Source organism: Crocodylus siamensis, chromosome 10 (assembly GCF_052110815.1).
Source record: "Crocodylus siamensis isolate JL-2025a chromosome 10, ASM5211081v1, whole genome shotgun sequence".
NCBI lineage: Eukaryota > Metazoa > Chordata > Crocodylia > Crocodylidae > Crocodylus > Crocodylus siamensis.
The window spans coordinates 32,149,300-32,169,014 of NC_143404.1; the positions used below are offsets into that span (position 1 = coordinate 32,149,300).

Here is a 19,715-nt window from a genome sequence, read left to right on the forward strand (position 1 = left end):
TGGCTCTGGACTGGGGCAGGCAGAGGTGGAGCCACTCACTGTGGAGGAACACCATCCAGCTCATCCCAGGGATGAGCCCACTGTCCACTGTGGTTGCTGCAGCTCCTGGACTCATGGGGGAAGTGGCCAAGGCCAGAGTGCTGGATGCTTGCCCCAGGCTCTGCCCCCAAGGTGCCCCCAACCTACAGCCCCCCAACTCCAGGACTCACAGACAGACTGAGATTCTTGTAAATAGTTTGAAACTGGGGAGAGGGTTTTTAATTGGTGATGGGTGGGGAGGGTAGTGGAGGGGCACTGTATGTTGGGAAGGGATGGGAGAGGGAGCTTTATGTGTTGAGGATGGGGGGAAGAGGAGAGGGATGGGGTGGAGGTTGTGAGGGCAATAAAGGTGTTTTGTTTTGGCCATGTGTGTGTCCTGACAGTGGTGCTGGTGGTGGGCAGGGGGTAGGGGGATGTGGGCAGTAGGGCAGACAGGCTGGAGTGGGGAGTGCAAGAGAAGGGGATCAGCTAGGCCCTCCTGCAGTCAGTGCCCTGGTCCCTACTGGTGGGTGCGCAGCTCTCCTGGGGCCTGAGGAGCGGAGCTGGTGGCCTGCTGGTGCCAGTGGGGTCAGCACCATGGCCAGCAGAAGCGCGAGCTACTGCCTGTCACTGATAGGGGCCAGCCTGGAGCAGTGGAGTGCTGGATGCTGCTGGCAAGGGCTGGGGCAGGGGCAGGGGCAGGGGCAGCCCTGGTGTGGGGAGGCAGGGTGAGCAAGGAGGGAGCTACTGTGTGTTGCCCCTGTGCTGGGCATGTGGCTCCTGGGCAGGGAAGGGGCTTGTGAGTGATCAGAGCTTCCAAGATGGCTCACAGCTGGCTCTGGCTTCAACATGGCTGTCAAATGCTGACAGCCATGTGTCCAGAGACTTGAGCTCCCCGTGGTGGCCAGAGGGGCATATGGCAGGGCTGGAGTGACTTGGGAATAACTTAAGTCCCAAGTCTCACTATGTGTAGACACCTGTCCCGGAGGGGTAGGGAGTTGGGAGTCCAAGAAGAGTGATTGTTCCTGAAGGAGACAATCCTCCAAGCCCAAAGGGTGGAAATCCAAACATGGATCAAAGGGGGAAAGAGTGCTCAAAAGTCCCCATGGCTCACCAAAAGCATCCAGGAACATCTCAAAGCTAAAAAGGAGGCATACACCCAATGGAAGGGACGGGCTATCACAAGGGAGGACTATACCTCCATTGCTTGGGATTGTAGGGGGGCCGGTAGGAAGGCCATAGCAGAGATGGAACTGGGACTAGCAACCCGGATCAGGGATAACAAGAAATCCTTTTTTAAATACATAGGGGGTAAAAAGAAGGTTCCGGGTAATGTGGGGCCTCTGCAGGACATGCTAGGAAATCTGGTGGTCTCACCAAATGACAACGATAACCTATTTAACAATTTGTTTGCCTCCATTTTTCTGAGCAGGGACCAGGTCATCCCCTACACTGGGATCCCTGATGGTCCCAGGGGAGGCATAGCTAGGCCCAGGGTCAGAGAGGACCTAGTCAGGGAACTTCTGGATGGACTAGACGTGTTCAAATCAGCAGGTCCTGATGATCTCCACCCCAGAGTGCTGAGGGAATTAGCAGAGGTCATTGCAGGACCCCTGGCACAGCTTTATGAGCACTCGTGGTGCTCTGGCAAGATGCCAGAGGACTGGAAAAGGGCCATTGTGGTTCCCATTTTCAAAAAAGGGAGGAAGGAGGACCCAGGAAATTATAGGCCTGTTAGTCTTACCTCAGTCCTGGGGAAGCTCTTTGAGAAAATTATCCAGGTGCACATGTGTGAGGGGCAAGCAGGGGAGTGTATCATTAGGGGCAAACAACATGGGTTCATTAGAGGCAGGTCCTGTCAGACCAACCTGGTGGCTTTCTATGACCAGGTCACAAAATCCTTGGATGCAGGTGTCATGGTGGATGTAGTCTTTCTGGACTTTAGGAAGACCTTCAACACTGTCTCTCACCCCATTCTTACTAAAAAATTAGGAGATTATGGTGTCGATCCTACATAGACAGATGGATTGCCAATTGGCTGGAGGGCCACAATCAGACAGTGGTGGTGGATGACTCATTTTTGACTTGGAGGGATGTGGGCAGTGGGGTCCCCCAGGGCTTGGTCCTCGGGCCCGCACTGTTCAACATCCTCATCAGTGACTTGGACAAGGGGGTGAAAAGCACCTTGTTCAAATTTGCAAATGACACTAAGGTGTGGGGAGAAGTGAGCATGCTAGAAGGGAGGGAAAGGCTGCAATTGGATCTGGACAGGTTGCAGGGGTGGGCACATAGGGACAGCAGCACAAGGGGTGGATGCGAATAAGATGGGATTCAATACTGACAAGGAGGAAGAACCAGCAGCATACCTACAGGCTGGGGAACTCCCTTCTCGTCAGCACAGAGGCAGAAAAGGATCTTGGAGTCATTATAGACTCCAAGATGAACATGGGCTGCCAATGTGGGGATGCAGTCAGGAAGGCCAACCTCAACTTGTCATGCATCCACAGATGCATTTTGAGAAGGTCCAAGGAGGTGATCCTTCCCCTCTATGCGACACTGGTCAGGCCGCAGTTGGAGTACCATGTCTAGTTCTGGGCACCACACTTCAGGAGGGATGTGGACAACATGGTCCAGAGGAGGGCCACTCACATAATCAGGGGGCAGCAGGGCAGGCCCTATGAGAAGAGGCTACGAGACCTGAACCTGTTCAGCCTCCACAAGAGAAGGCCGAGAGGGGATCTGGTGGCTGTCTGTAAACTGACCAAGGGAGACCAGCAGTCAATGGGAGAGTCCCTGTTCCCCAGAGCACTACTGGGAGTAACAAGGCATAATGGCCATAAGTTGATGAAGAGTAGATTCAGGCTAGACATCAAGAGGTGCTACTTCACAGTCAGGGCAGCTAGGAACCAACTTCCAAGGGAAGTGGTGCTTGCCCCTACCCTGAGGGTCTTCAAAAGGAGGCTAGATAATCACCTAGCCAGGGTCATTTGACCCCATGGCAGGGGGTCGGACTTGATGATGTGCTCAGGTCCCTTCTGACCCAACCAACTATGAAACTATAATCAGGGGCACAGGCTTGCAAAGAGTTGCAGGGGAGGGGCAGGTCCCAGCCTCTTTCCCCAATATGCTGCTAGCTGCCCCACCAGTGGATAAGGGCAGGGGGCTGGGACCTGCCCCAGCCCTGCAGCTCTTTCTAAACTCAATGCTCTGATCACCCTTAACTCTTAAGGCAATTTCCTTAACTCTAAATCATGGTGGCCAATCTGCATGTGTGCCACAAGTGGCATGGGCAGGCTTTGTGTGTGGCATGTAGCAGATCAGGGAGAGGATAGGAAGCACAATGGTAGATAGGGCATGGAGCAGAAAGTGGAGCAGCAGATTGGGCAGAAGAAAGGGGTTGGAGTAACACTTGGAGAGAGTAGGAAGTTAATTTGTGGTATGCCTGCCAAAAAAAGTTGGCTCCCATTACTCTAAATGATAGCCTTCACTTAATCTCATAGAGGGGCACTGAAGGTTTAGCTCACTGAGAACATTGAACGAAAGGTGCCATCACTGTAAGTTATTGAAGTTTTCAGAACGGCGCCTCAGGATTTATTGCTTGGCTTCAGTTGGAATTATGCAATGAAATTCTTATGGATCCTCTGAAAAATGAATCTTCTCATCCATGCCCTTGATTACATGCTTTTGTTTTTGTTTTGTTTTGAAGCCAGTGAAGTTTGGAAATTGTTTGCTGCTGCTGAGGACTTTAAAATGTTAATTAAAATACCCAAGAACTGAGGTCACATGAATGTACGCTATTTACACTATTAAATCAACAATTTGTATTACTGGGAGAAAAACATTAAAAATAAAAATCAACAACAACAACAAAATTCTTAAAGGAAATCTCAGGATTACAGCTTCCTTGGTTGGCTACCTCTCTTAGGAACAGATTCCTTGGCAATATCTCTAGCTTCAGCTTACTTGCTTTTTGCTACCAGCGGTAGGGTGTATATGAGTCTGAATAACTTTGTTGGCATGACATGGTATAGAAGTGCTGCCAAAGTAAATACATCAGATATCTGCATGGTTTTGCAGTATGGGGGAAAGGTATTATTTAATATGCCAAATCCTGCTTGTTTTACTTACTAGCACTGAGTAAAGATGGATTTGGCTCAAAGCATCAGTTTGTAATTGCTGTCTATATCAGTGTCAGTGGCTGGCTGCTACACACTGGCTGTGTCTACATGAGATGCTGACTGCGCAGTAGCTCATTACTATTGTGCAGTAGTGTCATATGGCATGAAGCATGATGCGATGCTACTGAGCGTAATAATGAGCTACTGTGCAGTCAACATCACCAAAAAGCCATGCAGGGATGCCGGTTACTGCACGGTCATTTAGTCTAAATGACTGCTCAGTATCGACTGTGCGGTCAGTGTCTCATGTACACGCGGCCACAGAAAGGCTCTCTCTACTGTCTCTTTCAGTTCTCCAGAAGTTCTATAATGTCTTTTTGCTTTCTCGCTCTTTAGGTAAAATTCTTCTTGCTATATATGGAAGAGCCTATAGGGTGGATGTACCTACATAATTGTTATAACTTCATGTACTTCGTGCCACAGCTTTAAATCTCTAAAGTCATCTCTGTGTGATAGACATGAAGCCATTTTGTGCTCAGTTCACACCCTTCTCTTATGAAAATCTGAGGCCTGGGTACAGTTATTTGCTGTCTTGTGTGGATACAGTTAGACTAATGTAAAGGTAGTTATATAGATCTAGCTTATTCTCCTTTTCATCTGGAAACAGTTTAAACCCATATGAACATTTTCATACTGGAGTAAGTCAGTGGACCTAGGTATGTTGTACTGCATTAGTTATATCATTGTAGTTGAAGTGGTGCAATGCTTCTATGCAGAAGGTAAAGATTTCTAATATAGACCAAGCCTTGGAAACGCACATACTGGGCTATCTGGGAACTACACTTTTGTTCATTCTTTTGCTGTTATTCTAAAAGAGGAGGCATTTGCACTGAAAGGGTGCATCTCCATGAGTGTGCATGTGCAGTCTGTGGTGCCGCAGGCCTGTCTGCAGCACTGCAAATTGCACATACCATACACACAGGCGTTTATACATGCCATACACACAGGCATTTACATGCAGGAAATCCTGGGGTCAAAAAAACCCGTGTTAGAAAAAATCAGGGTGGTGCATGTGGTGACAGTGTGCTCTACCTTAAACTGGAGCCTGGCCAGAAAAAGCCATGCTTTGGCTCCCAGCCAGGCTTTGCACACTGGAATCCACTGCTGGACCCTTGAGAGGCACCCAGGACCCCAGGTAAGGCTGCTGAGGCCAGCCCAGGTCTCAGTTTCACTGTCCTGTTCCAATGCTTCTCCTCTTTTTTTGGGACCTATTCTCTATATTCTTAGAAGGCCTGAATTGTGTCAGCAGCTAAACTAGCCCTGAGCAATGTTAGCACAGATGCTTGGTGACAACAATTATTTACAATGGACTTTTCTATGAGGTGCAAGGATCAAGGATTTTGGTAAAAAAATAGGAATAAGACAAAGGGGGAATCTGCTGGGAGGATTTGTCTGAGAGGTTCTTCTGTTGCTAACACCTACAATTTTTGTTAGCCAGATAAATGTATACAAAAAAATTGAACCCTCTCTTTGGGGGAAAAAAAAAGGGCAAATTCACCCTGGTGTAAATTCCTTGATGCTGGTGTATTTTGGATGAATTTTACTTGGTGGATTTAAATTATGTGGATAAATTCAAAGTACTCTTGTACCCCCCCCACAAAAATAGTATAAGGCTTGATATATTTCGTACTGCGTGAGAATTGTCCTTCCTTGTCTGTTTAACTTAAGAAGAATAATACTGCTACACAGAATTTGCCTATCAAGTAATTCCAAACACCTGGAAGAATAAACATCGCAGCTATGCCAACAGATCTTTCATATTAGAATTCAGTTGAACCAAAACGCTGTTCTAATGTCATTTATTTCTATACATTTTTGAGCTGTCCATGAATGTGAAGCAAACTCATTTCTGCACTGCACCATTGACAATGCAATCTGAATTCCAAGCTTGACCTCAGATGATGGTGAGTGTGCAGAGTGTAATACCTGCAAGAAGTTTAGCATGGCTGAGCCATAACAGTTCAATAATGTAAAGGGAAAATAATCGTAAAGGTGGAAAAAGATTTGAGCCTGAAAAGGGTTAACTCTTTAAATGGTCAAGTTAAACAAAACGTATCTGTACAACATGCTCCCCAAGGAAATGCTGGAGACTGTATCACTTGGATCATTTAAAATAGGACTGTACAAAGGAATCTCAAAAATACTGCAAGAAACAATTCTTCACTGGTAGGTGGGGATGGAGTCAGTGACTTAATATGTCTTTCCATCTCTAAATCTATGAGATGACTCTAGTGCAATAAGGTTTTGCCCAAAGCCCAACATATACTGGTTTATGAACAGAGCCAAGTTGCACCAAACAGTGTATTAAGCTAACTATTTACATGGATTTTTTTAAAAGCATATTCCTTTTTCAACCAGATGATCTTTTCAGACATGCTTGGTTTTGTATATCCATAATGTTTTAAATCAAGCATCACATCATTTTTTAAAGGAAGGAGTCACTACAGAGAATTCAATTGCAGTACATTGAGCAAACCTCAGAGTTTTTTCTTAACCAGGACTTGAACTACTACTCTTCAATACCAAAGCCAGTTTCATAATCAACCAGGCTACAATGACTCCTTAGTTTACTGCAAAAAGAAATTTCCTCAGTTTCTCATGTATTAAATTAACCACTAGAGGGAACCCTTAGTTTCTTATGTAACAGAAAGAGGTTTCAATAGAAACATTGTTTATTTCTGTTAGGGTTCCAGAGTTCAAAGTTTATTTATTTGGTTTTTATCTCAAGTGAGACATTAGGGAGAAGTTAACCACTCCGGATAAATCCTGACTCAGTACAACCTTTGCTGTACACCCAGACTTGCTATGCCTACATTTTATTACACTTCAAGAGGTAGAGCCATCGTAAGTCTATGAACTTACCACATCCCAAACATAAATTAAATTCTGGTGGTAGGCCAGCTCTAAATGTTGTATCTTTTTGGGATATTCTGACCAGGCTTGTCTCTCCAACCAGTCCTGTCCTGTTAGTGGACTATATTGGCCAAACCCCAAGGTGGAGAAGTTACAGATGTCGTCTTCTCTTGGTAAGTTTTCTACTGTAGGAAACTTAGAAGGTACTAGCAATGAATCTGACCTAAACTTCTCATACAGACTGTTAGATGTTGATCTGATCAAAGGGATGCTTTTCCAGAATCGCTGCATTAGGTTTTGTGTTCTGATGCACAACATCCATAGCTTTTGATCTTTACAACTGTTAATATTTGTAGGCATTTTGGGCACAGAAAAAGAGCATATGGCTTTGAAAACATGAAAGTCCATAAAAGATACCTAAAAATTGGTGTTAAGCAGTGCAAGATTGGCAGAATTTGGTGGGTTCTCAGCCATGGGTCTCATTGGAAGGACTAGTGGAAATGACCAAAGAATAAAACTTACCAAATTAAATATTCCTTCTAGAATCCTGTGAAAATCTCTGCTTTAATATATCACCCACTAGGTGCATCTACACACTAATTAATACGCTGTAATTATGGCACATTAAATTTAGTAGCTGTAATAATGGGTACTAACATAATGTGCTGTAATTGGCGCTACTACACATTCGTGCAAATGCTTTTTTGCGACACTTTTAGTGCTCATTGGACTAATCTACTGCACATTACCACATTAGTACAGTTTCTGCTAGCCATGCTAATACACAGTAGGATTAGTCCAGTGGGTATTAAGCGTCTTGTGTAGATGGGCCTACTGAAACCAAAGAAAGCACTCCAACTCAGTGGAATAGCAGCTGTTGGATTGGGCCCAGTGTTCTGTGCACAGTAAAAAAAAAAAATCATTTACTGTGTTAGTATCCCTGCTGAAGAGCTCCAAAAGAATCCTGGGAAGCATTCCCATAGGGTTTGATGCAGCTCTCATTGAAACCTGTTTGAAGTGGGCTGGGCCTCTAATGACATTTAAGCTTATTTCCTCACACAGCAATTTTGTGTGCCCATTTCCCAGTAAGTGATTTGACCTTTCCAGGCAGTAGGAACTTGGCTTAAGAAGAGAGTGGTGGTTGTGTGATTCACTGAATGATACTTTTCAAAAAGGTATGTGACAATGTTTTTAACCACAGTTCATTCACCTTTTCTTGAGAAATAGAAAATGGCACATGGAGAACTGCCTGGCTAAGTTGTTTGTAGTACACAAGGGACAAAGTATGCCTCAACTAATACCCTAAAGTCAAGAGCCTCCATCAAGGACCCCACAATCAAGTCAAGGACCCCATAATCTGTAATGCATTTACAACTTCATAATCGTGGGTGACTGGTGCCTCCCGAGTCTCAGCAGGGGGAACCAGATCACTGATGTGTGTGTGTGGGGGGTTCCCCCAGCTGCTGATCATCCAGTCTGCAACCACCAGGCATGAAACTGGGAGTCCACTTCCCCCAGCACTTCCTGTTTTGTGGCTGGTGTTTCCAGGGGCCATTTTGTGGCTGGAGCATAGCCATTCTCAGGGGGTGCATGTGCACCTGAGTGCACCACTTACGTGTCACCAATGCTCATACTGCTCCTTGCAGGCAGGGCGGTGCTATTATACTAATTTTACAGATGGGAAGCTAAGATACAGACAGGCTTAGGACTAGATTTTTAAATTCAGGAGTCTAACTCCCAGTGAGACCAGGGAATGCTATTAAATGAAAAGCATCCCTGTTACTTGGCCAAGGTTACACAGGAACTATATGATACAGATATGTGGGGAGCCAGAGGAAAAGCTAGGGTAACATTAGACCCCTGCTAAACCATATGGGACAACTGACAACTAACACCCAGGAAAAAGCCAGCCTACTTAATGGGTATTTTGTGTCGGTTTTTCACCAGCCCCAAGGGACGGCCAGGGTGAGGGAAAATTGTTACCCTTCATCAATGTAGACCATGTGAGGGAACACCTTAAGAGGCTGGACACCTTCAAGTCAGCTGGCTCAGACAGTTTACATGCCAGGGTACTTAAGGAGCTGGCAGGCATCATAGCTCAGCCCCTGGCATGGATCTTTAAGAACTCCTGGCGCTCAGGTGAAGTGCCTGAAGATTGGAAGAAGGCCAATGTGGTGCCCATCTTCAAGAATGGGAGAAAAGTAGATCCGGTGAACTACAGGCCTATCAGCCTGACCTCTGTCTCAGGGAAGATTTTTGAAAAAATTATCAAAGAGACCATTCTTGACAAAATTGGCTGATGCCAACATCCTGAGGGATAGCCAGCACGGGTTTGTTGCAGGTAGGTCTTGCCTGACCAATCTCATTTCCTTCTACAACCAGGTAACATAACACCTGGAAAAGGGAGAAGAGATTGACGTCATATATCTTCACTTTAAAAAAGCCTTCGATTTGGTGTCCCATGATCTTCTCATGGAAAAATTGGCCAACTGTGGCCACGGCTACATCACAGTCTGATGGCTGGGGGACTAGCTCTGAGGTTGGACCCAAAGAGTGGTTATAGATGGAAGTAAATCATTGTGGTGCACCTTGACCAGTGTTGTCCCCCAAGGCTCTGTCCTTGGGTCTATACTCTTTAATATCTTTATTAATGATGTGGACATTGGTATCAGAAGTGGACTGGCTAGGTTCACCAATGACAACAAACTTTGGGATAAAGCGTCTATACTCAAGGACAGGATAATGATCCAGGCTGACCTAGACAGGCTCAGAAAATCGACGGATGAAAACCTGATGGTGTTCAACACAGAAAAATGCAAGGTACTTCAGCTCGGGAAGAAAAACCCCGCAGCACACTTACAGGCTCGGCAGTGCTACACTTGCTAGCACCACGGCCGAAAGGGACTTGGGGGTCATACTTCACCTCAAGATGAATATGAGCCACCAATGTGATGTTGCAGCTGGCAAAGTGAGCAAAACTCTGGCTGGTATCCATAGATGCTTCTCAAGCAAATCCTGGGATGCCATCCTCCCACTGTACTCAGCCTTGGTGAGGCCACAGCTGGAGTACTGCATCCAATTCTGGGCCCCACAATTTAAAAAGGATATGGAGAAGCTTGAGAGAGTTCAGAGGAGAGCCACGCACATGATCAGAGGGCAAGAGAACAGGCCTTATGAGGAGAGGCTGAGAGTCATGGGACTCTTCAGTTTGGAAAAGTGCAGGCTCAGGGGGGACCTGGTCATTGCCTATAAGTACATAAGGGGTGTACATCAGGATCTGGGGAAATGCCTGTTCACCAGAGCACCCCATGGGATGACAAGGTCAAATAGTCACAAACTCCTCCAAGACCAGTTCAGGCTGGACATAAGGAAGAACATCTTTCCTGTCCAAGCCCCCAAGGCCTGGAACAGACTGCTGCCAGAGGTGATGCAAGCACTTACTCTGGACTCCTTTAAGAGACATTTGGATATTTATCATGCTGGGATCCTTTGACCCCAGCTGACTTCCTGCCCCTGGAGCAGGGGGCTGGACTTGATGATCTTCTGTGGTCCCTTCCAGCTGTAATGTCTATTGAAATCTATGAACTATGTGATAGAATACGGAATGGAATGCAGGTCTTTCAAGTCCTATGCTACTGTCCTACCTTACTCGACCATCCAACTTATCAGTGTAAACTATAGTCCATCGTGGAATAAGAGGTGCTATATTAATTGTAACACTCCAGAAATCTGTTTGGGAGCATGTTGCGAAGCACTGTAATGAGACATGTCTTCCTTTCTCCAAGTTAGCGTAGCTGAAGTAGACAAGAAATAGATGCAGAGGTAAAATGAAGCTCCACTGATTCCCATACCACTCTGGAAATTTTTGGTTTGAGAAGAAAATTGAAGCGTGACATGCTTTCACTTCTGCTTGCGCAGACCAAAGTCCAGGCAGCTGCAGGGAGGTTTTATGTGTTTTCCTGTGAAGACTAATTGCTTCCTTAAACAGATGTAATCAGGCCCTTTCTTCCTTTGTGAGGCCACAAGTATAGCTGATGGATAGAATCTGGCCTCAGGAATAAACAAAGCACATGAACAGGTTCATTTCCTGTGGGAGACCTTCATTTTTAGTGTAAGACTGACAAAGAGCTTAATACATCACTCATTGAATTGAATGGGAATGGCTGGATCAGGCCCATTGTGAGTAATAGTGGAAAGTCCCCAGGCTGACTGTGCTGACGTCACCACTCCTACTATTTATTTCTCCCTAGTTGTATTTGCTCAGACTCTGAGCTATATTAATTTTTATCACTCTGGGATGGTAAATATCACTTGGAGTTTTCCTTGTTATGGTAGCCATTTTTTCCTCATGAACTTTCCATTGTTTGCTGAGTGTTACCATGTCTGCTTCCTGTTGGAATATTATTTTTTCTGCCTCAAGGAGTGAAATCAATTTCAAAGAATAACTCAAACTAGAATGCAACCAGTAAGTAAAATTGACGTGCTGCCCCGTTTCCTTTGAAGTCACATTCCATGTGTGCCAGGGACTTGCTTAGAAATGTTACCTTGGGTGCTTGAATATAGACATCCTGAAGCTTGGAGAAGTAAGGAGACTATATGACCCCGAGTTCAGCAAAGATAGGAGCCATAAGATCTATATCCAACTTTATCATTGCTCTGCAGTATGATCCTGGGCAAATAATCTGATCTCTCTCTTTCCTCTTCCATCCTTAGCCACTAAGCGTTTTGGCTAGAAGCTGCCTTTAGCTATATGTTTGTACAACACAAGACACTGGCGGAGATGGACACCTGTAGAAACAATAAGTAATTAACTCCTTCAATTTATACTCTGCTTATCAAGAACATCCATGTTCATCTTGGTAGGCTGAAACAAAACATTTGGGAATGAGAGTAACAATTTTTAAGGTCAGAAGGCAGCATTATGATCATTAGTCCAGTCTCCTGCATAATACAGGCCACATCTAGTTATTTTGTGCATAACTGAAAAGTTTTAAAAACTTTGTGATTATGGCAAAAATTCGGCACAGTGACTTTTCCATTTGGGGAAGGAAATCCTTCCATCCTATGGCCCTTATAGATCATTTACATATGCTTCCCATTTCCTGCTGGCTAAAGGTCTGCTGGAGTCAATGTCACCAACTCTGTTCCCTCCAACGGGTGGAACAATACCACTGTGCTATGCCTGATTACCAGAGATCCTGGTTTTTTGTTTCCCATGGAAAAACAGAGAAAACTATGGATTTCCCCTTCTTATCAGAGAAAACACAGATTTCTCCTTTTCTCAGAGAAACCCACAGATTGCCTGCTTTTGCAAACATCCCTGTAGCCTGGTTGAGCTCCAGCTTGCAAGAGCTGTTTGTAAACAGGGCGGGAACCCCTCAGCCCTGCCCAGAGGGGAAGCGGGAGAGGGAAGGGCGGGGCCTGAGGCTCTGTCAGCCATGGCTCTCCTGGGCTCAGCTTCACTCCTCATTCCTGGGGCCTGAAATAAGTGGGGCTTGCAGGCAGTTGGGGGCCCCTCTGGCAGGGCTGAGGGGTTATGGGTCATGGCTGGGGGCACTGGCAGGGCTGAGGGGGCAGGAGATGGCCCAGCCCCCACCCGAGAAAGCAGAGCGGTGGGGGAGCTGGCTCCATGCTACTTTTGCTACAGCTGCCTACTGTTGGGTGCAGGGAGCTGCAGACTTGGGTCCCTGGTCCCATAGCCCTGGCAGCTGGGGGCCCCCTCCGGCAGGGCCTGGGGGCAGAGGCTGTAGGTGGAGGCAAAAGGCATGAGTAGGGTGGGGGGATATTGTGGGGACATTGAGGGGCACCAGCAGAGTTGGGATGGCTTCAGGGGCAAGTGAGGGGCACCAGCAGGCCTGGGGGGTCATTGGGGGATGAATGAAGGGCACCAGCAGGGCTAAGGGGGGCTTCAGGGGGCTTTTAATTTTAATAATGGATTTTGTGATTTTTTTGTTAGAGAAAACCAGGATCCTTGATGATTACTATTGATGTCAGAGGTCAATTCATGTGAGAGACAGTTTGATCCTTTGCAAGCTGAAATGTGATGCTAAAAGGTGAATAAAAACTGGACAAGGCATATTACTTGGGCAAATTATAAGAGATCCAGGTAACCTTAGAGGGCATTTATATACATGTTATGGGAGTGTGTGTGTGTTGGGGGAGGAGGGCTTTAATTAGTTAAAGTGCCTGGAGTGTCATATGTATCAGTGTCCCTGCACTGAAAAATGGCGGCAGGGGTGCTTTAACTAAAGTCCATCAAATGAGCTTTAGTTAAAGCATCCCCACCGCCATTCTTCAATGTGGGGATGCTGATACACGCACCACTGTAGTCTGCTGGAGTGTGGTAATTACCGGGTTCCAGCAGACTCAATTCAATGAATCTGCTCTGATGCGCTGTAACTACAGCACATTGGAGCAGCCTCACTGCATGTGTATAGGTGCCTTTATATACCAGAACATTTGCACTAGTTACAGATGAACACAAAAAGTCTGGAACTTGGTTTCTGTTTAGATAAGTACCTAAAAGTGATGTTCCATTCCATAGGCTGGAAAAAACAGGGTTAAACTTTTACAAGAGGATTATCTGTTGGAAATTTTTCTTTTTAAGATTGAGATATGACACAGTTGGACTTCTGGAGTATTTCTTGTCTAAAACAGAACCATCACAAAAGGTAAGGTTTTCTTGGTTTTTCAGTACTCTTGCCAAGGACAAGAACTCAAAATGGAGAGGCAGGGGAGGGAGACAACAGATATGAAGGGATGAGATACACATTCCAGAACGGTGAAGAAAGTTTGGTTTTGGTTCTAGGAATGGGCCAAGGTTTGGAAAGTCTGTGGTGAGGGAATAAGGAAGTTTTGATCTTTCCTCCAGCATCCACCCCCAGCTCCTCAAACTCAAGTTTGTTTAACAAGAAAGAAAATATGCTGTTATGTGAAGTTTCTCCAGAGTGAGTCATGAATGGCAGAACTTCTGCTCTCCACGAAATGTGCAAGGCAAGGGTGTCCCTGAGGAAAGCAAATTTCCCTTCACAACTTTCTAGACCTTTTAAATATTTGTTGTGATTATGGTACTAATTAAGTTCAGCTGTTGCAGGTAATATAACTCTCCACAGCTTGAAAAAAAGAGGGAGAGAGAAAAAACTAGCAGGACTTAAAGGTACATGGCTCCATTTGTTGGGATGGCAGTTGGCAAACCTTCTAGCTTTAAAATAACTTTCAGGAAAGACAGTTTCATGCTTTTAACCAAATGACATCAGGCCCGCCAAGAGAAGAACTGAAAAGTCACATTGCTTCAGAGGGAGTGCACAAATTGTTCTCTGCTTTAAAAGCATCAAGGTTTTCCCACTCGAGGCCTGCTAGTTCTTGTAGCCAGTACACGATGGGGAGGGTAAAGAGGCAGCACGACTTGGATTTCTCATTTCTTCCTCCCCCCTCTCACTCTGTTTGGGGCCTCATTACCTCTGCTACAACCATTTCAGCAGTGGCTTTGAGCATCATAACTATCAGTTCTTCAGTTCTGGCTGATGCATAACCGAGGGCCAGGATCATATGTACATTGCTGCATAAGGATTGCCCAGAATTGAATCCCTCATAACTGTACAGGAGCAATGTTTAAAGTTTGTGAATGAGATCCATATTAAAAAAAAAGCTAACTTCTTATGATAAAATGGTATTTTGGAGGGTTTCCTCTGATTCTGCAAAGTATCTGAGCAGTGTGTGGTTTTTGACTTTCCCAGTCACCCTTTGGGTTATCAAAGAGAATTTTTGTCCAACTAAACATCATTCAAAGTGCCTTCTAATGTTTTAAGGCATTTTAAATAGTAGCCCTGGGGCAGTATATTTAAAACATGATCTCAGAGAAGCTGCTTCATTACAATTGAATGTGAACCTTGGGAGAGCTCAATCTAACACCATGATGTGTATATATAGGTATTATGAGTCTGAATGTATCAAGAACAGATGTCTTTTGCACCAGGATGAAAAACATCTCACATAATTTACAATAAATGATTTATCAATTATATTTCACTTTTATATGCTACCTTTTATTCAGACACTCAAAATGCTTTACAACTACTAAGTTGGTGGGTTTTTGGTGGTAGCCGTGTTGGTCTAAGGACATAGGCAAGCAAGGTTCTTTGAGTAGATGTGATAGCTTTTATTAGACCAACTGAGTAGTTGGAAAAACGTTCTTACTGCGCCTAAAAGCTTGCTAAGAACTTTTTTCCAACTGCTCAGTTGGTCTAATAAAAGCTATCACATCTACTCAAAGAACTTGCCTTACAACTACTAATTCATTAAGGTCTGTAATAGCTTACCTAGATAGGTATTTGTTATGTGCATTCAATAGAAGTAGGCCCATGTCACACTTTATAAAGCTGGGTATCTAAAATTAGATACATATGTGAAAATGACAACATTTTCAGAACCTCATAGTACATGCAGGCTCTGATTATATTAATAGAAGTTGCAAGTATTCAGCACCTTTGGAAAAATACAACTGTTTATTCAAATTACATAACTATAAGTGCCTAAGTTTATAAAGTGCTACTGAAAGCACACTGGAAGCATTTACATGAGACATTTACGACAGAGCTGCCTAATTAGCGCCACAGTTAAGTATCAACATCTACATGGCAGCCCTATTAGGCCGCAGGAAACTAATTCACTCCACCAAAAGTTAGTAGTTGTAAATACAAGTACTATCCTGCAGCAGAGTTCTTTAGTGTGCAGCAACACATATAGAGATGCTGACAGGGCTGGCATACAAGGAAGTTTTAATGCAGAGCTGCCTGCTAGCTAGCCCTAACTGGAGCACCCTTGTGCCCCAGCCAGCCCCTCTGCAGCATGTTGAGCTGGGCTGGAGCAGCTTCGGCCATCTGGGACTGTTCCAACCCATCTCAACGTACTGTGGTTCCGTGCACAAATGCAGATGTGGCACCTGGAAGCAATAAACTCCAGTGCAATGTGCATCAGAGTTTATTGCTCCATCCAATAGCACAGGTAAGTGCACCCATTGTGACCTAGAATACTATTAAGGGTAGAGCACAAGATGTGTGATGTCCCATGCCTGTTTACTGTGCTGTGGGATCACTATTGTACCTTAATTTCTGGAAGACTATAGTAAAATGAACTTTGGTTCTATCCAGAATACCAGCCACAATGTCATTTTATTCACTTGGAAATGACAAAAAATATAAGGGAAAAGGACACAATTTAAAGATACATTTATGTATGCTAAACCAAGGCTTCTGATCTTGTTCCAGTCATCCCCACGCTCAGGGCCATTTAGATCCAATTTTCTTTAAGTAAAGAAGAAGAGAAGCCACTTGGGAAATTTCTCTCTGAATCCTGAATGAACTTCTCTACAATATGGAGCTATTTAATCTGGGTGTTTGGTTACAGTCCTTCTGTTAGTGAAAACTGTCTGAAAAATATCCTCCCACTTTTCCCTTTCAAAGTCTGTATGCACAGTGCCCATCCTTCCCAGGGTTTCCTGCCTCCTCTTTATTTAACCATGACAGGAAGACTTAAGGATGAGAAAACCTGTTTGAATAACATATAGACTGACCAATTATTATATCCCAAGCATGAAAAGAAGTTTTCTTTGTGGTTTGACCAGGTTGGATAACATTATTACCCATTATTTTTCAATTTGGGCACTTCAGCAAATCAGTCTTCTGGCTGGGATTGGAACCAGGAGTTCCAAACCACCATGGGAAAGGCTGATCTTGTGATACTGCCAGCCTGAGAAGAAGCAGGAAGTGCTAGAAATCTCTTAAGCATGCCTTGGGCTGTCTCATATCTTTGTTTTCTGATTTTCAGGAGATCTAGAAAACCCTGGGCAACTATGCACTTCAATTACTTCAAAGTCTAGGAGGTTTCATTAGGACCTGATCCTACAGATTCATCAAACCATCACTGACTTCAGCAGAAAGTTTGAGTTAACAAGGAGCTAAATCCTTATCCCATGTAAGTCCATGGCAAAACATCTGTTGACTTCACAATTTAGCTCAAGAACTGCAGCACCAGTAATTAAGATTTTATTCATAAAACTTACCTTTGACTTACCATTTTGAAAATGGCCTAACTCAGGCTATGCCAGCAGAAGATTAGTGAATAATTCATGTCAGGTTAAACATTTCCCACGGGTCAACTGAAATTTTCTGGCATGTGCTCTGTCTTCAGCATCTTTGGGGTATAGAATGCCTTCAACACCCACTGTTTTGAGTGGGAAGTGATTGTGTCCAGTTCCTTCTTGGATGTAGATCTCGTGTACTTTATCCAAAAAGTGACTGCATTCTGGCCCTGAGTGAAGTGATCTCTATTTTCTTTAAGGACAAATTTTCTCTTTAGATGCTTGTGTACATCTCCCATTAACTGTGGTAAGAGCTGAGTTCATGTTTCCAAAAGCAATATTTGGTTCCGTGTTTATGAAGTGCTCCATGATCCTTTGGGTGCTATATAAATCTAAAATATTGTGCTGCAGGGATGGAGAGGAGAGATTCCACAGGAGACATGCTACTGGAGAAAAAGCATATAGAAACTTTTTTTCAAAGTGATTTATTCCAAAATCAATGGATTTCATACCAAGTTGTGGACCTGATCCTTTAGTTATATGAGTAGGCCCTTTGATTTCAATGAGTAGGGGCCACCAGAATTTCAAAATCATTATTGAAAATGTCTTACCTATTATATTTCCTTGTTTTAATCAAACTCACTGCACTACCAGAGGTGTTTCATTTACCAAGAGAGGGGTCAGCAATGTGGCAGCTAGCAACAGGAAATAGAAAATAAGGAATGACTCCTCCACTTTTGGAATCCATCCGAGGGCAAAAATCTTTCTGATGCTCATTTTTATCTAACCTTTACCACGGTCCTCACAAGTTAGTGTTATCCATGCAGTCTCTCCCTAGGGGAAACCTGATGCCTGCTAGCTTCAGACCTTTACATGTTCTTCAGATTTCACACTCCAACTCTGTGCCAGTGAAAATAGCTAACAATGCACAACTTTTATAATTCTTGTTTCTATCTTCTCCCATTTTATAGTTTCTTGGCTTTCCATGAGTATCATAAAATTACTTTATTATATTTTCCCATCTGTTGCATTTTCCTATTTACTAGGGGACTTCATTCAATCTATATTACAGTAAGTTAAATTAAAAAATTGCTATGTTGCTCTTGCTTATGAAAAACTAATCTAGTGTTTGCACTATAACATGGGAGCACGTGGAATTAAGGAACATATAAAGTCAGCCAGCAGAGGTTACTTTTAGGCCTGGTCCACACACAGATATTTGTATAACCATAAAGACCAGATTTTTCACCTAGTGTCAAAATATTTATGCCATCTGAAAAGTGCTTCATGCTTACTTGCCTTCTGATGAGCTGTACCAGTCTACATTAGGGAAGGGCTGTTGCTTTCCTTGGACCACTACAGTTAAAGCAGTGCAACTTGTGTATATAAGGCCTTGGAAGACTCAAATTAATTAAAAAAAGCTGACTCCTCCCACACTCACTCCCACAACATATGGGTGGAAGAATAAACACCAAAACTCCTGTTCCTACACAGATTTCTATGATTTATTATTTCCTCTTTTTTGTGTATTATTTCCTGTACTTTTCTAATTATACTCCCCTTTGTAGAGTGGTCACTACTGAAGAGCCAGTAGCTGGTATTCCATGAAACCTAAAATATGGAATTCTGGTTTACATGCAGGAAGATACCGTGGCATCAGACACCATAGTGGAAAACATTATTGAACAATACTGGGGGTAAGGAGGAGAGTTTGAGAGAAAATGCAATAAAAGGAATTATTGAATAGTTCCAGTTTCCCATTTTTAGTCTAGCTCTACAGTTAAGAAAATTGTGTACATGGCAAATATATGTGGCATCTCAAGCACTTGGTATTTTCAAACTACTTGTGCCACGAGATGAAACCAAATCTTTATTCTGGGGTTTTGGTGATGTCAGGTAATATTGGAATGAAAAAAAAACAAACCCCCTCTTCATTCCAAGTTAAAAAGAAACAGTGATATGGAATTCCCAGAGGATGATTTATCTACAAATTCATGTCATACAGATTTTGACATCTCTCTCTCTCACTTTCTCTGTCTTTTCTTTTGTTTTCCTTTTTCAGCACGTTAGAATATTTGTTCAGTAAACAGAATTAAGAAACTGCTCTTGGTTATGGGTAGGGACCACTGTAATTCAGGCTCCAGCAGAGGGAAAAGTGGGCTCCCTGCAGCCACTTTCAGGGCAGGCTCTGCGATGCTTCTGGTTGGCTGAGGGAGCCTGCCATGGGGCTGATTACCATCGACCAGCAGCACACAGGCTGTCTTCAGCTGTTTTAAGGAAGCAAAGCTCACCACTTATTAAACAACAACTGTTAAGTAAAGCTCACCACTTAGGATTCTTAATGCAACCATAATAAATAAACATTAGTGAACAATAACTTTTACTGAGTGCTAACTTTTATGGCATGCTGACCTTCAGAGAAAGCGCACTGCTGCAAAATCCATGTTCATGATCGAAAGCGAGCAGACCCCAGGATGCTTCCACCACAGGGCCTCCTCTCAGGCCCGCACAGGTCTCCTGAGGCCACTCTGTCACATTGCACAGAGACAGGGAGTGGGAGATTCCCCTCGGCTCCCACACAGCAGCAA

The 19,715-nt window shown here is 44.1% G+C and overlaps 1 long non-coding RNA gene across 2 annotated transcripts; it reads left to right on the top strand.

Annotated features, from left to right (window-relative positions):
* Positions 1 to 9,026: 9,026 nt before the first annotated feature.
* On the top strand, positions 9,027 to 17,381 carry LOC149856388 (uncharacterized). Of its 2 annotated transcripts, XR_016438366.1 has the most exons (5): positions 9,027 to 9,390; positions 11,763 to 11,852; positions 13,006 to 13,102; positions 13,657 to 13,720; positions 16,875 to 17,381. It is a non-coding gene; the product is annotated as an uncharacterized LOC149856388 (long non-coding RNA). The 2 variants fall into 2 exon arrangements; XR_016438365.1 differs by lacking the exon at positions 9,027 to 9,390 and having other exon boundaries at positions 11,576 to 11,852.
* Positions 17,382 to 19,715: the final 2,334 nt, after the last annotated feature.